Source organism: Aegilops tauschii, chromosome 3 (assembly GCF_002575655.3).
Source record: "Aegilops tauschii subsp. strangulata cultivar AL8/78 chromosome 3, Aet v6.0, whole genome shotgun sequence".
In the NCBI taxonomy this organism is placed as follows: Eukaryota; Viridiplantae; Streptophyta; class Magnoliopsida; order Poales; family Poaceae; genus Aegilops; species Aegilops tauschii.
Window position 1 is genome coordinate 1177769 of NC_053037.3, and position 15928 is coordinate 1193696.

The 15928-nt window shown below is 48.6% G+C and overlaps 1 pseudogene; it reads left to right on the forward strand.

Moving 5' to 3' along the window:
- The first annotated feature begins 11225 nt into the window (after positions 1–11225).
- On the forward strand, positions 11226–13674 carry LOC109778373 (putative F-box/LRR-repeat protein At3g58880; annotated as a pseudogene).
- The last annotated feature ends 2254 nt before the right edge of the window (positions 13675–15928 follow it).

The following is a 15928-nucleotide window of genomic DNA, read 5'->3' on the forward strand; positions in this document are numbered from 1 at the left end:
AGTGAATGCGGCAGTCTCTAAAGCATAGCCCCAAAATGAGAGCGGTAGATCGGTAAGAGACATCATAGATCGCACCATATCCAATAGAGTGCGATTACGACGTTCGGACACACTGTTTCGCTGAGGTGTTCTAGGCGGCGTGAGTTGTGAAACGATTCCACATTTCCTTAAGTGCGTGCCAAATACGTGACTTAAATATTCTCCACCACGATCTGATCGTTAGAATTTTATTTTCCTGTCACGTTGATTCTCAACCTCATTCTGAAATTCCTTGAACTTTTCAAAGGTTTCAGACTTGTGTTTCATTGGGTAGACATACCCATATCTTCTTAAATCATCAGTGAGAGTGAGAACATAACGATATCCTCTGCGAGCCTCAACATTCATTGGACCGCACACATCGGTATGTATGATTTCCAATAAATTGGTTGCTCGCTCCATTGTTCCGGAGAACGGAGTCTTGGTCATCTTACCCATGAGGCATGGTTCGCACGTGTCAAATGATTCGTAATCAAGAGACTCCAAAAGTCCATCTGCATGGAGCTTCTTCATGCGCTTGACACCGATGTGACCAAGGCGGCAGTGCCACAAGTATGTGGGACTATCGTTATCAACTTTATATCTTTTGGTATTCACACTATGAATATGTGTAACATCACGTTCGAGATTCATCAAGAATAAACCATTGACCAGCGGAGCATGACCATAAAACATATCTCTCATATAAATAGAACAACCATTATTCTCGGATTTAAATGAGTAGCCATCTCGAATTAAACGAGATCCAGATACAATGTTCATGCTCAAAGCTGGCACTAAATAACAATTATTGAGGTTTAAAACTAATCCCGTAGGTAAATGCAGAGGTAGCGTGCCGACGGCGATCACATCGACCTTGGAACCATTCCCGACGCGCATCGTCACCTCGTCCTTCGCCAGTCTCCGCTTATTCCGCAGCTCCTGTTTTGAGTTACAAATATGAGCAACCGCACCGGTATAAAATACCCAGGAGCTACTACGAGTACTGGTAAGGTACACATCAATTACATGTATATCACATATACCTTTGGTGTTGCCGGCCTTCTTGTCCGCTGAGTATTTGGGGCAATTCCGCTTCCAGTGACCACTTCCCTTGCAATAAAAGCACTCAGTCTCAGGCTTGGGTCCATTCTTCGACTTCTTCCCGGCAACTGGCTTACCGGGCGCGGCAACTCCCTTGCCGTCTTTCTTGAAGTTCTTCTTACCCTTGCCTTTCTTGAACTTAGTGGTTTTATTCACCATCAACACTTGATGTTCTTTTCTGATCTCCACCTCCGCTGATTTCAGCATTGAATATACCTCGGGAATGGTCTTTTCCATCCCCTGCATATTGAAGTTCATCACAAAGCTCTTGTAGCTTGGTGGAAGCGACTGAAGGATTCTGTCAATGACCGCGTCATCCGGGAGATTAACTCCTAGCTGAGACAAGCGGTTGTGTAACCCAGACATTCTGAGTATGTGCTCACCAACAGAACTATTTTCCTCCATTTTACAGCCGAAGAACTTGTCGGAGACTTCATATCTCTCGACCCGGGCATGAGCTTGCAAAACTATTTTCAGCTCTTCGAACATTTCGTATGCTCCATGTTTCTCAAAATGCTTTTGGAGCCCCGGTTCTAAGCTGTAAAGCATGCCGCACTGAATGAGGGAGTAATCATCAGCACGTGATTGCCAAGCGTTCATAACGTCTTGGTTCTCTGGGATGGGTGCATCACCTAGCGGTGCTTCTAGGACATAATCTTTCTTGGCAGCTATGAGGATGATCCTCAGGTTCCGGACCTAGTCCGTATAGTTGCTGCCATCATCTTTCAGCTTGGTTTTCTCTAGGAACGCATTGAAGTTGAGGACAACATGGGCCATTTGATCTACAAGACATATTGTAAAGATTTTAGACTAAGTTCATGATAATTAAGTTCATATAATCAAATTATTTAATGAACTCCCACTCAGATAGACATCCCTCTAGTCATCTAAGTGAAACATGGTCCGAGTTAACTAGGCCGTGTCCGATCATCACGTGAGACGGACTAGTCAAGATCGGTGAACATCACCATGTTGATCGTATCTTCTATACGACTCATGCTCGACCTTTCGGTCCTCCGTGTTCCGAGGCCATGTCTGTACATGCTAGGCTCGTCAAGTCAACCTAAGTGTATTGCGTGTGTTCCGAGGCCATGTCTGTACATGCTAGGCTCGTCAACACCCGTTGTATGCGAACGTTAGAATCTATCACACCCGATCATCACGTGGTGCACAGTTAGGGGGAACACTTTCTTGAAATTATTATAAGGGATCATCTTACTTACTACCGTCGTTCTAAGCAAATAAGATGCAAAACATGATAAACATCACATGCAATCAAATAGTGACATGATATGGCCATTATCATTTTGCTCCTTTGATCTCCATCTTCGGGGCACCATGATCATCTTCGTCACCGGCATGACACCATGATCTCCATCATCATGATCTCCATCATTGTGTCTTCATGAAGTTGTCACGCCAATGATTACTTCTACTTCTATGGCTAACGCGTTTAGCAATAAAGTAAAGTAATTTACATGGCGTTATTCAATGACACGCAGGTCATACAAAAAATAAAGACAACTCCTATGGCTCCTGCCGGTTGTCATACTCATCGACATGCAAGTTGTGATTCCTATTACAAGAATATGATCAATCTCATACATCACATATATCATTCATCACATCTTCTGGCCATATCACATCACAAGGCACATGCTGCAAAAACAAGTTAGACGTCCTCTAATTGTTGTTGCAAGTTTTTACGTGGCTTCTATTGGTTTCTAGCAAGAACGTTTCTTACCTACGTAAAACCACAACGTGATATGCCAATTTCTATTTACCCTTCATAAGGACCCTTTTCATCGAATCCGTTCCGACTAAAGTGGGAGAGACAGACACCCGCTAGCCACCTTATGCAACTAGTGCATGTCAGTCGGTGGAACCTGTCTCACGTAAGCGTACGTGTAAGGTCGGTCCGGACCGGTTCATCCCACAATACCGCCGAAACAAGATAAGACTAGTAGTGGCAAGAAAATTGACAACATCTACGCCCACAACTGCTTTGTGTTCTACTCGTGCATAGTAACTATGCATAGGCCTGGCTCATGATGCCACTGTTGGGGTTCGTAGCAGAATTTAAAATTTTCTACGCATCACCAAGATCCATCTATGGAGTATACTAGCAACGAGGGGAAAGGAGTGCATCTACATACCCTTGTAGATCGCGAGCGGAAGCGTTCTAATGAACGGGGTTGATGGAGTCGTACTCGCCGTGATCCAAATCACCGATGACCGAGTGCCGAACGGACGGCACCTCCGCGTTCAACACACGTACGGAGCAGGGACGTCTCCTCCTTCTTGATCCAGCAAGGGGGAAGGAGAGGTTGATGGAGATCCAGCAGCACGACGGCGTGGTGGTGGAAGTAGCGGGGTCTCGGCAGGGCTTCGCCAAGCTTCTGCGAGAGGGAGAGGTGTTGCAGGGGGAGAGGGAGGCGCCAGGGGCTGTGGTGCTGCTGCCCTCCCTCCCCCCACTATTTATAGGACCCCTGGGGGGCGCCGGCCCTGGGAGATGGGATCTCCAAGGGGGGGTGGCGGCCAAGGGGGAAGGGGGGTGGCTTCCCCCCAAGCCAAGTGGGGCGCCCCCCACCCCCAGGGTTTCCAACCCTAGGCGCAGGGGGAGGCCCAAGGGGGGGCACCCCAGCCCACTAAGGGCTGGTTCCCTTCCCACTTCAGCCCATCGGGCCCTCCGGGATAGGTGGCCCCACCCGATGGACCCCCGGGACCCTTCCGGTGGTCCCGGTACAATACCGATAACCCCCGAAACTTTCCCGGTGGCTGAAACTGGACTTCCTATATATAATTCTTCACCTCCGGACCATTCCGGAACTCCTTGTGACGTCCGGGATCTCATCCGGGACTCCGAACAACTTTCGGGTTTCCGCATACTAATATCTCTACAACCCTAGCGTCACCGAACCTTAAGTGTGTAGACCCTACGGGTTCGGGAGACATGCAGACATGACCGAGACGCCTCTCCGGTCAATAACCAACAGCGGGATCTGGATACCCATGTTGGCTCCCACATGTTCCACGATGATCTCATCGGATGAACCAGGATGTCGAGGATTCAATCAATCCCGTATACAATTCCCTTTGTCAATCGGTATGTTACTTGCCCGAGATTCGATCGTCGGTATCCCAATACCTTGTTCAATCTCGTTACCGGCAAGTCTCTTTACTCGTACCGTAATGCATGATCCCGTGGCTAACTCCTTAGTCACATTGAGCTCATTATGATGATGCATTACCGAGTGGGCCCAGAGATACCTCTCCGTCATACGGAGTGACAAATCCTAGTCTCGATCCGTGCCAACCCAACAGACACTTTCGGAGATACCCGTAATGCACCTTTATAGTCACCCAGTTACGTTGTGATGTTTGGCACACCCAAAGCACTCCTACGGTATCCGGGAGTTGCACGATCTCATGGTCTAAGGAAAAGATACTTGACATTGGAAAAGCTCTAGCAAACGAACTACACGATATTTGAGCTATGCTTAGGATTGGGTCTTGTCCATCACATCATTCTCCTAATGATGTGATCCCGTTATCAATGACATCCAATGTCCATAGTCAGGAAACCATGACTATCTGTTGATCAACGAGCTAGTCAACTAGAGGCTTACTAGGGACACGTTGTGGTCTATGTATTCACACATGTATTACGATTTCCGGATAACACAATTATAGCATGAACAATAGACAATTATCAAGAACAAGGAAATATAATAATAACCATTTATTATTGCCTCTAGGGCATATTTCCAACAGAGAGGTGCCCCTAGAGGAGGAGGGGGCGGGGGGAGAGCCCCTAGAGGGCGAGGTGGTGGGGGGAGAGCCACTACAGGGGGTCGCGGCCAGAAAGAGCGCACCCTCACCGACTTAGGGGTGTTGCCTTCGAGGCCATCCTCTAGTGAGGTACCCTCCTCTAGTGAGGAGGAGGAGGAGGACGAGGCAGGCGAGGAGGAGGAGGTTCGGGATGGGGCCGAGGAGGAGGTGGAGGAGGAGGACGAGGAGGAGGAGGATGAGGAGGAGGTTGGGGAGGGGGAGGCAGGCGAGGAGGAGGGTGGTGGCGGGGATGATGGTGCTGGCGGGGAGGGGGTTGACAACAAGGGGTGGCTGCGTGGTAACGCAAAGCTACCAAAGCAGGTTCCTGCTACTGAGGAGCAGAAGTGGCTCATTGAGCCCACGGGGAAAGAGTAAGTGCCACTTTATAATAATTTCATTATTTTGCTTGTCACATACTCATTCCGGTTGTTATTTATTTTGCTTGTCACATGCTAATAGTTCATTCTTTTGCAGCAACTGGATATATTCTAAAGGGGTCCGTATTCCCAACGGCCTCATCACCGTCTTGCTGAAGTTACACTGGCCGGGGTTGTACTGTCCGGATCCAGTTAGGCACCCGAACCATCGGGTCTTGGCCACGAGCTGGGAGCACTGGGAAGCGGCCCTCCACGCGGACCATGGGACCCATGCCAAGGCCGTGATCACCACTTTCTGGGTGAGTTCTCTTCAGAAGCACAAGTCCATTCTAGTTTCATGAATGATTTAACTCATGGCTTCTTCCATTCTTGTTTCATGCATGATTGTAGAAATTCTATCGAGTTCTCCCGGAGCACAGGGCCAGAGCGGACCAGATCGTGCTGCGCCAATGCAAGAAGAAGGCCCGCCAGATGCAGTACGAGGTGCGCTATGTGGCCATCTCGACATACCATCACGACTATCTTGGTGTGAAGATGACCAAGGAAGACGCGCGGAGGATGGGCATTACCTTGGAGAGGGACGAGTTTTTGAAGGTAAGTATAAAAGATTTTTCATTATGCTTTCATTACCTTGTGGTACATTTCACCGTTTTGTGTTGACATGCCATTATGCTTTCATTATGTAGGTGTTACCAAATTGGTGTTATGGAAAAGACGAGTCCTGGGCGGCATTGGTGGATCTTTTGTGTGATGAGGCTGGAGCCTGGGCGGCTATGAGAGTCAAAAACAAGGCTAACTGAGGGAAGGAGGGAGTACATGCTCAGGGAAACCGAAACCACTATCTCCACAAGGCAGTTAATGTATGACTAAGCCCATTAAACATTCTTCTTCTTCTATTTACCATTACTTTCTTATGTATGACTAACCTCTGTTTGGTGGTGCAGGAGGAGAAACTGAAGCGGCCGCTCTCACACATGCAGGCGTGGGAGATCGCCCATACGCGAAAGGACCCCAAGCCCGGCGAGCCCAAGTACTACGGCAAGAAGACCGCGCATAGGAAGAAGGCCTACTTCGATGGGTATCTGGCGTTACATCCTGACACACCTGACCCCATTGCGGCGGATCTGGACGAAAGGGTGGTGGTGGGCATGGGGCCGAAGGAGCACGGTCGGGAGGCGGTTCTCGATGCTGTGATCACTCCTACTATCTCCTACACATAGCTCCGTCAGATCGACCCGACCCTGAGCCAGCGCACGAGCACGCCCATGAGCAGTGCACCGTCAATGTCCCTCTTTCAGGAGCAGCAAACTGTAAGTATTTTCCCTTTTATCTTCATTGCTCCCTTTATTTTCCGCATTTAGTAGTTTTATGAGTTTCATCATGTCATACTGTAGGCCTACATGGAGTACACACGCCAGCAGACCATGGCGTGGCACGACCGCCTTGATGCGTACCATCAGCAGAGGGATCGCCAGATGCAGCACGCTTTTCAGGAAATGGCGGCGGGCAGGTGTCCTCAATGGCCATCAGCAGAGGGTCCTCCAGCACAACCAACGTTGCTGACCTTTGAGGAGTTTGTGGCACAGAACGCTGGCCCCTCGCCGGTTAGTTCATCCCCAATCTATTCACTCAAAGCATATCATGCCTTTCAACACAGTCATATATCCTGTTAATATGTCTTTTCAACATCAAGGGAACCGGTGGATCAACCGTTGGCGGTGGTCTTCGCAGCACTCCCGAGTCACGGAGCCCGACCACTCCGATCCATGGAGGCGGAGGCGGAGGTGGAGGCGGTCTTGGCGGTAGCGCTGCCGCTAGCACTGACGACCTGGGCTTCAGCGGTCTTGGCGGTGACGACCTCCGCGGTGCTCGACGTCCTGGCGCTTAAGCCTTTTGGTTACTTGTGTGCTTATGCTTATGTATCTTTAGATGACTTGTGTGTGGTGATGATGATAAACTTGTGGTCTTTGATGGTCCTTTAGATGACTTGCGTGCTTCTTTATATGCTTATGCTTATCTTTATGTTGATTATGATGATGCTTATGCATATTTTCTTGTGATGGTGACGGATGATACTTAGATGTGTTCTATATGTCTATTTCCATCATATATATCTGCTGATATGTGCTGTATATCTGAATTGAATTGATTTGAAAACAAACAGAAAAAAGAAAAAAAAATCAAATACAAATTATGCCGACGGCTAGGCCGTCGGCATAGGGCTGGCCTGAGCGCCCAGTTGGTGACGCGTGGCATCTATGCCGTCGGCCTATCCGTCGGCATAGATTTAAACTAAGCCGATGGCTAGGCCGTCGGCATAGATGCCACGTGTCAGCAACTGGGAGCTCCTCGGGCAAGTCTATGCCGACGGCCTGGCCGTCGGCATAGATTTAAACTACGCCGACGGCCAGGCCGTCGGCATAGCCTTGCCCCAGGAGAGCCCAGTTGCTGCCACATGGCAGGCCTATGCCGACGGCCTGGCCGTCGGCTTAGTTTAAATCTATGCCGACGGCCTAGCCGTCGGCATAGGCTTGCCACGTGGCGAGCAGGCGTTGGTCAGCACTTGACGGCGGCCGCCGTTAGGAGGTAACGTTGCCGACGGCCAGGGCCGTCGGCATAGATGTACGGACACCGTCGGGATAGGGCCTATGCCGACGGCCTTTCTATGCCGACGGCCTCCCGGGCTACGCCGACGGCCCTATGCCGACGGGGGCCGTCGGCATAGGCCTGTCCCGACGGCCAATCAGGGCTATGCCGACGGCCAGGGCCGTCGGCATAGGGTGCGATTCCGGTAGTGTGGGGCTTAATTGTACATGTCCAATAGATGACATAGATACAAAAATAACTAGCTTATACATCTTCGAGCCCTAAAAACACACCTCCAACACATAACGTCGATGTAAACAAAATTATATCTTCTCCACCTTCAGGAGATGTAAAATACAACACTGGAGACCTTTATTAGATGTAAAACAGCCGGTCACGCGCCAAACGCTTTCATTTTTGTTCCGCCTGCCGACCGTCACCCGGGCCATGGCCGACTCCAAAGACCACGTCGCCTCCTCCGCCGCGCCACCGCTGGTCTGACCCACCCTGCCGCGGCCTTCTCTGGCACGACCACCTTCCCCAATCCCCCCTCCGCCTCCATGTCGCCCCAGCTTTTCCCTCCCCGTCCCATCGACGTAGGCTGCGCCACCGGCGAAGAAGCAGTGGGCTGCCAATCCCCACGGTGGAAGTGTGAAGGGGCTAGCGGGGTGCAACCAAGCGACGAACCCATCTCGGGTGGCCGAAAAATCAAAGGTGGTCGCGGCCGCGCCGCCGCCGGCGGCCGTGGCGTCCGCATTCGGTCAAGGTACCCCTACTCCACCTCCACAACCAACCATGGAGGAAGACATGGTCATGCCCACGACCACCGCATCCAATGTGTTTTACATCTCCAATATACATCATCTATTGGAGTTGAACTTTTACATAACCAATATACATTATCTGTTGGAGTTGCCTCTTCTTTGAGATGAAAAATGTACTTTTTGATGATGTAATTTATACAACGTCTATTTTTACATCTCTAAGTTTGCATAATCTATTGGAGATGCTCTTATGTACGCGACTAAAACCTGGCGGGTTACAATGAGCGTACAATAGGTAATATCATGCAAGCCAACTAGGCAATTTGCTGAGGTGTCACACAATTAAATGAGGAAAGAGGAGGTTGAGTATCATGATATATTACCATGTCATGTTAAATAGTGTACTACTTTGTGTCATGCATGTTAATAAATGAGCTCTCTATGATACCAAGTTATGATACTATGTATTGTGGACAAATGTGAAGGTAGTATCATACACTAGTATCATATGCATGATACTAGTACGTATATAATACTTCCCATTATGATCAGCCTTATACTCGCAGAGCTTGTCTGAATCAAATCTTAACCTCTTGATCCCTGAAATCATCACCCTATACTTACTAATCCCGTTCCTTCCTGGCCCTCATCATGCTTGGCACTCTGGAAAAAGGACGATCCCAACTGGGATCACTTGTTCCTCTCATTGACCATCCGGGCCCACTTGTCATGTATACCTTCTACCCCCAATCTCTCTCTGCTCCCGAATCAATGTACCCCTCCCTCTCAGTTTTTTTAAATCTCTCTCCTCCCCTCATGTGACAAAGACCTGTCGTTCATTGTATATGTTTACATGCTGGTAAACAAGGTAGTGGCGTCAAATTTTCACATTCCTTAGCTTGCAAATGACTTATGTTGATCAACCAATTAAATCAGCCTTTCTCCAAATCTGGGGTACAAACCCTAGATATGAACCAAGTTGGTTTTACCTGTCAATGGCGATGATTTTGGGTTATTGTCTTGTTGAAGGCATTGCTTACATATGCTCGAACTTGTTCTTCCGGATGAAACCTAAAATTTGTCCTTTGGTGGTTGTATTTGGTGATGGCGGCGATTGAGAGCCATTCCCTTAATGAAGGCATTGTTGTTGAAGAACCTTTTTCATTGTCTTTGTGGTGTCAAAAAATGGTTGTTGTTGATATTGTCATTGTTGTAGTTTATCGATTATGATTTGATCACTTTGTTATTTTTTCTTAGGCATGCATGTCTTTGGTGTTATAATACTATGCTATTTGTCGGCGTGTTTTTGTGTCTGTTGGTGTTAGATGTGTGCATCCTAGCTATGCAGAGATGTGTGCACTAATTTTGATTGTATTACCTTGGTGGCTCATATCTCTATATAGTGCTTATAAAAACATTAGCGTTCCTTTTTCTGACGAATGAACTTCCTCAACCGGTTCTCTCCCTCCCACCACATCCCACCATTATTATTTTTTGTTCAGCCAGTTTTTTGTCCCACCAAGCCCTTTGTCCGCACCTTTCCCGTACCCTAATCAACCACCTTAATTTACTTATATAGTGCACCATTTTCACATTAATTTACTTGTGAAAATTCTCATCAAACAAATTATGGGTGAGATTTGATAAACATCTGTTTACACAATCACATTAATATGAACAAATGAATAAAAACCGAACATACTAGGATATTTATATATATCCCGTTGCAACACATGGGCGTTGTCCTAGTCGAGTAAATAAAATCCATCCCCTTGTCAACAAAAATAAAAACTATTTCTGTTGAACACTAATTATTGCGTTTCAGCTGTGTACTTTTGACAAGACATAAGCTGCGTTTGCATTATGTAGCATGGCTGAGCAAGTAGGAGAAGAGCATGATGTGTGTTATTATGCATCGATTTTGTGCTGAAACAGCTGGAGGCAAAAGCATGTTGTAGGCATACCCTCTTATACCGTACTGATGAAGATAAAGAGCACACACATCCAAATTCTGGTTCTTTTGCATATTTTTTTTGGGCCGTCCATAAATTCTCTAAATTCAAGGCCGAGGACCCAAAAGCCCAAAGCCCAAACCCACTGCATAGACGGAAAATTCAAGGCCGAGACTCCCGAAAACCCCCTGATGAGTCTCCGTCAAGATCAACTCCCCGTCACAGCGATCGGCGCCAGCCCTAAAACCCATACCCTAGCCTCGTCAAGTGATGACCGCCGGCCATGAGACCAGAACTCACTAGTAGTCGCCGGCCATGGAGATGAAGCAGGCCGAAAACCCCCTGATGAGTGTCCGTCACAGCGATCGGCGGCAAATCCTAAAAACCCATACCCTAGCCTCGTCAAGTGATGACCGCCGGCCATGAGACCAGAACTCACTAGTAGTCGCCGGCCATGGAGATGAAGCAGGCCGAAAACCCCCTGATGAGTGTCCGTCACAGCGATCGGCGGCAAATCCTAAAAACCCATACCCTAGCCTCGTCAAGTGATGACCGCCGGCCATGAGACCAGAACTCACTAGTAGTCGCCGGCCATGGAGATGAAGCAGGCCGTGGGGACAGCACTCGGGCCCGATAACAACGTCGGAACCGCGCGGAAGATGGTACGGAGAGACATGGCAGCCGACGATCTCGTTAGTGGGCTCCCCGATGAAATCCTCGGCAACATCATCTCCCTTCTCCCCACCAAGGACGGCGGCCGCACACCGATCCTGTCCCGCCGTTGGCGCCACCTATGGCGCTCCGCGCCTCTTCAACCTCGAGGTCACCCGCTGCCTGGATGGCTTTATCGACGGCACCAACCGCACCTTCGCCGTCTCCAAAATAATCTCCCGACACCGTGGCCCGGTCCGCCGATTCTACCTTCGCTGGTGCCATGGTGACCTCCACGCTGAGGCGGAGAGCTGGCTTCGCTCCCGGGTCCTCGATGACCTCCAGGAGCTCGATATCAGCTACGCCGACCATGCGCTGCCGCCGTCTGTGCTCCGCTCAGCGTCCACCCTTGTTGTTGCCCGGATCGGCCATTGTGTTTTACCTCACGAGATCGAAGACTCCATGAAATTCCCCCTCCTTAAGCAGCTCACCCTATCTTGTGTTTCCATCTCAGTGATTCTATCAGCAGTGCGGAAGGTACTCCACTACCGGCACTTCCGGAAAAAAGGGATCTCGCTCCCGTGCGACTCCAGCGAGTCGCACCGGGGCGCCCCAGTCCGGCGGCCCAAGGCCTACACCGGTTCCTCCTCTCCCCTCACCGCCGCCGGAGGGCGTCGCCGGCAAAGCCTGGCCAGCGCCGGCGGCGGCGGGACCATCGGAAGGCGCAAAGTGGCCGGTTCTGCTAGGCTTGGAGCTAGGCGGCGGGGCGTGTACGCTGCTCTCAGCGATGGCCTCCGGCAGGCTGTCCGCTCTCGCGTTGTCCTGCTGCTTGATGGTGTGTCGCTGATTCGAGTTGCGCTACCTCCTTCGTCCCCTCACCTAGCCAGCGGTGTGGACGGATCATGTCTTCTCGCTGGCCGGGGCATGTAGCGGCTGGAGGCCCAACTTCGGCTCCTGACGCATGCAGTACATGGGTGGCAAGAGGGCTACAACCATCCCACCTCCGGCCATAGGCCCCTCTTGCTGGTACACCAGATTGGAACAGGGCATGCCGGCGACCCGGCGTGGTTGTGAGATCTGGTGTGCTTGATGGCGGTGATTCAGATCGTACCGGCCAGGTGGTGGTGGCTACCAACGACACTGACTGTCATGCAACGACCTCCAGCGGCTCCACGACAGCGGTTGACACCCAAAGATCTTTCAGGAGGGTTCATCTCTTCAGAGGTGGTTGACTTTGGCGGTGAGATGCAAACTATAGATAACGGCTTGACGCATAGGGATGGTTGTGCAGCGATTGCGGTCACATATCGCATTTAGTTGTTGGAATCTTGGAAAAGAGGTGGCAGACAACACAAGTGACTGCGATGGTGGTGCTACTCGTGCATCCGGTCTCGAGCTCCGGGGTGAAAGCCCATGTCTAAACCGAGTCGGTTATACTTGGCAATGACAATGTTACTTTACGTCGTTACCTTGTTGAAGGCATTGCTCGGATATGTTCGGACTAATTCTTCAGGGTGAAAACTTAGATTCTGGCCTTGGTCGTTGGATCCGGTGACGGCGGCGCTTGAGCGCCACTCCCTTCCTGAAGGCGTTGCTGTTGAAGAATCTCGTTGTTCATTTGGTGTCATAAGATGAATGGTGCGGATATGGTCATTGCTGCAGTTTGCCGGTAGCGGATCTGGTCGCTTTGGGGCTATTTTTTTTCACGCCTACACATAATATAGCTTTGGTCTTATATGACATTGCTAGTTGTTGGCGTATTTTTGCGTGTGTGTTGGTGTCGGCTGTGTGCATCATTGCTATGCAGAGGCCGGGTGTGTGCTCATCATGTTTTGTATCCTCTTGATGCTTCATTTTGAGCCAATAAAATTCATCCTTTGTCGAAAAAATCTCTGGGGACGTCTTCCACAGGCTAGTCTCTGGCTGCCATGCCTTGGAGAGCATATACATGTCCGAGGTTCACACTGCGGGTTGTTGTCTCCTCGTTAGCTCGCCGACTCTTAGGAGCATCGGCTTTCGTCATATCTCTACTACTGAGAAAGCAGAACTGCTCATCGAGGATGCCCCACACCTTGTAAGCTCTATGTCATGGTGAGTACTCATCTTTACTTGCTTTATACAGTATTTCTGATTTGATTAACACACATTACTTAGTCTGGTTTGCAACAACATTAACATATATGCCTCTTAATTCCAGTTTTCGCAGTTCCCCAAATACGCTGTGATGAATAAGGAAAATGTGCATCAGTATGACCCGCTACATCCAATCGAATGCCTTGAGACCCATCTGAAGAGAGTGGCGTTTAAGTCGTTCCTAGGCTATGAGGAAGAGATTGACTTTGCCAGATTCTTTGTCTTGAATGCAAAAGTGCTAAAACAAATTGAAATTGAAGGAGGCCGTGACTACAACAGTAAATATGTGTATACTATACAGAGGATGCTACAAGTGGAAAATAGAGCTTCCCAAGAAGCTCAATTTGAGTACACCAGAGGTCATCCTCGTCCGGAGTACCGAGTCGACAATCATATCCATGATATGTTAGTGGCCGACCCATTCAGATAGCCGTAGACAGCCCTGACGCAGGAACATTGCAAGGTCTTGTGCTCCCAGAAACGAATCCCAGAGCTATCGCTAGCTGCGAAGGATCCGAAGTGCGGAAGGTGTTTCTTCTCTGCCATCAAAATGATACCTGCAGTAGACTTCAGGTTTCAGGCTACCATAGTATATGAGTGACATTCAGCAACTAGGGATATCTCTGAGATTCGTTTCTGGGAGCACCGTACCCCACTTGCATCTAATTTTTTTGTATTATCAGCATTAGGTCTGGTTAATAAGAAATTTGTTCACATTCATCAGGTTGATGTGCACTGGAGCTGACGATGAACCTTTATATGTGTGCGGCTTTTTATTAGTTTTAGTGATTATCCTATAAACAAAGTTTTTATTTGGTATCATTTCATCACTTCCATGTCATGGCAGTCTTGAGACACACCATGTTTGCAGGTTGCAGCAGTGATAGAAGATTATTTTTCATTCTTGTAGTGGAAGTCAAGAAACTAACAGATATTATTGATTGTGATGCCCTAGACTAGATGTTGTAGCTGTTGGCTTAGAGTTAGCTAGTGCTTCCGACCTGGTTATTCATCTGGTATTTAATAGTTGAGGTGCATTTTTTTTCAGTAACGGGGTTTCTATTTTCGCACATCCTTGTTTAAAGGATTGTAGTAATGCTTTTGAATTGTGATGAGCTATACACTCAAGGTTTGACTCTGAAGATGCTTGGTTTTATTAACCTCAACTACTCAATTCGTTTCTAAATATAAGCTATTTTAGAGATTTCAATACGGACTACATGCGGATGTATATGGATATATTTTAGAGTGTAGATTAGGGATGAAAACGGCGTGGAAACGGACGGAACTGAGTGCTATCATATTTGTTTTCACATTTCTCTACAGAAGCGGAAACGAATACACAGAAACCCGGGAAATGAATACGGAAGCAGATACTACCAGAAACGGACACAGAGCGAATACAAAGCGGATATGGAAACAGAAATGGGCATTGATCGGAACTTAAAAACCCCTTCAATCATAGATAAATACACACAAAGACAAACAAATTTAAAGAGTTTTTAACATGGCTACAAAATAATATCATTATGTTAGCAACTTAGCATAGTATTATAGTAGTACTGAACAATTGCGTAGAGGGTCAAACTGAATACATGTGTGGTAGTAGAAGTTGGGCCTCAGATCCATTCTACTAATTGTGTCATTGTGTTCTCTTTGGTGGTTGGGCTACAAAGCAGCTATAGGTCTATAGTAAAAACAGAAATTCCATATTCACGGAAGCGGAAAGTTTCATTTCCATTCATGTTCCACCGGAAAACACCGTTCCGTTTTTGTTTCCGTTTCCGCGTAAAAAATTCTATTTCCACTTCCGTTTTGCAAATTTCCGTTTCTGTTTTCACATTTCCTCTCCGTTTCCATTTCCGAAAAATGGAAAGTTTCCACTCCATTTTCATCCCTAGTGTAGATTCACTTATTTCGCCCCAACCAACACCTTCAAATGTTTTTTTTAGACTATGATATACGAAGGCGGCACACATGATGTTGTTCACGAGCATTACGGTGATGGATGTGGCCCCTATCGGCCTGCTGATCAGCACCTGCATTGCTATGATGACCGCAATGATGTGCAGGATGGCAGCGCTGTTGTTAACTGCGGGACGACGTTGACAGACCTCTTGGGGGAAGGGGTTGTGCCTCCTGATCTACAGAGCATGGGTGACACTATACTTGGGATTCCACACCGTACCGTTGTGACGGTGGCTCTCGCCGCACTCACTCATGCCGCTACCGGTGCTCTCGCTTGGCTGGGCGACACGAAGGCAGGGCAACCAGTGTTGTGTGTCAACGCTCAAGGTAGCCTCACCCCCTGGTGGTTGCAGCACCACCAACGGCTCTGCTCACCACTGACCGAGCCCAATTGCGCACCTGATATCCGTGCGGGCTACACGTCCATGGTGGCAGATCATAGGGTTTGGGCTCAATTCTGGCAGCTGCGGCGTGGTTTGGCGTAGAATTGGGAAAAGATGGCTGCAGGACTATTTATGCACCAACCAATGGTGGATAGCTCTCT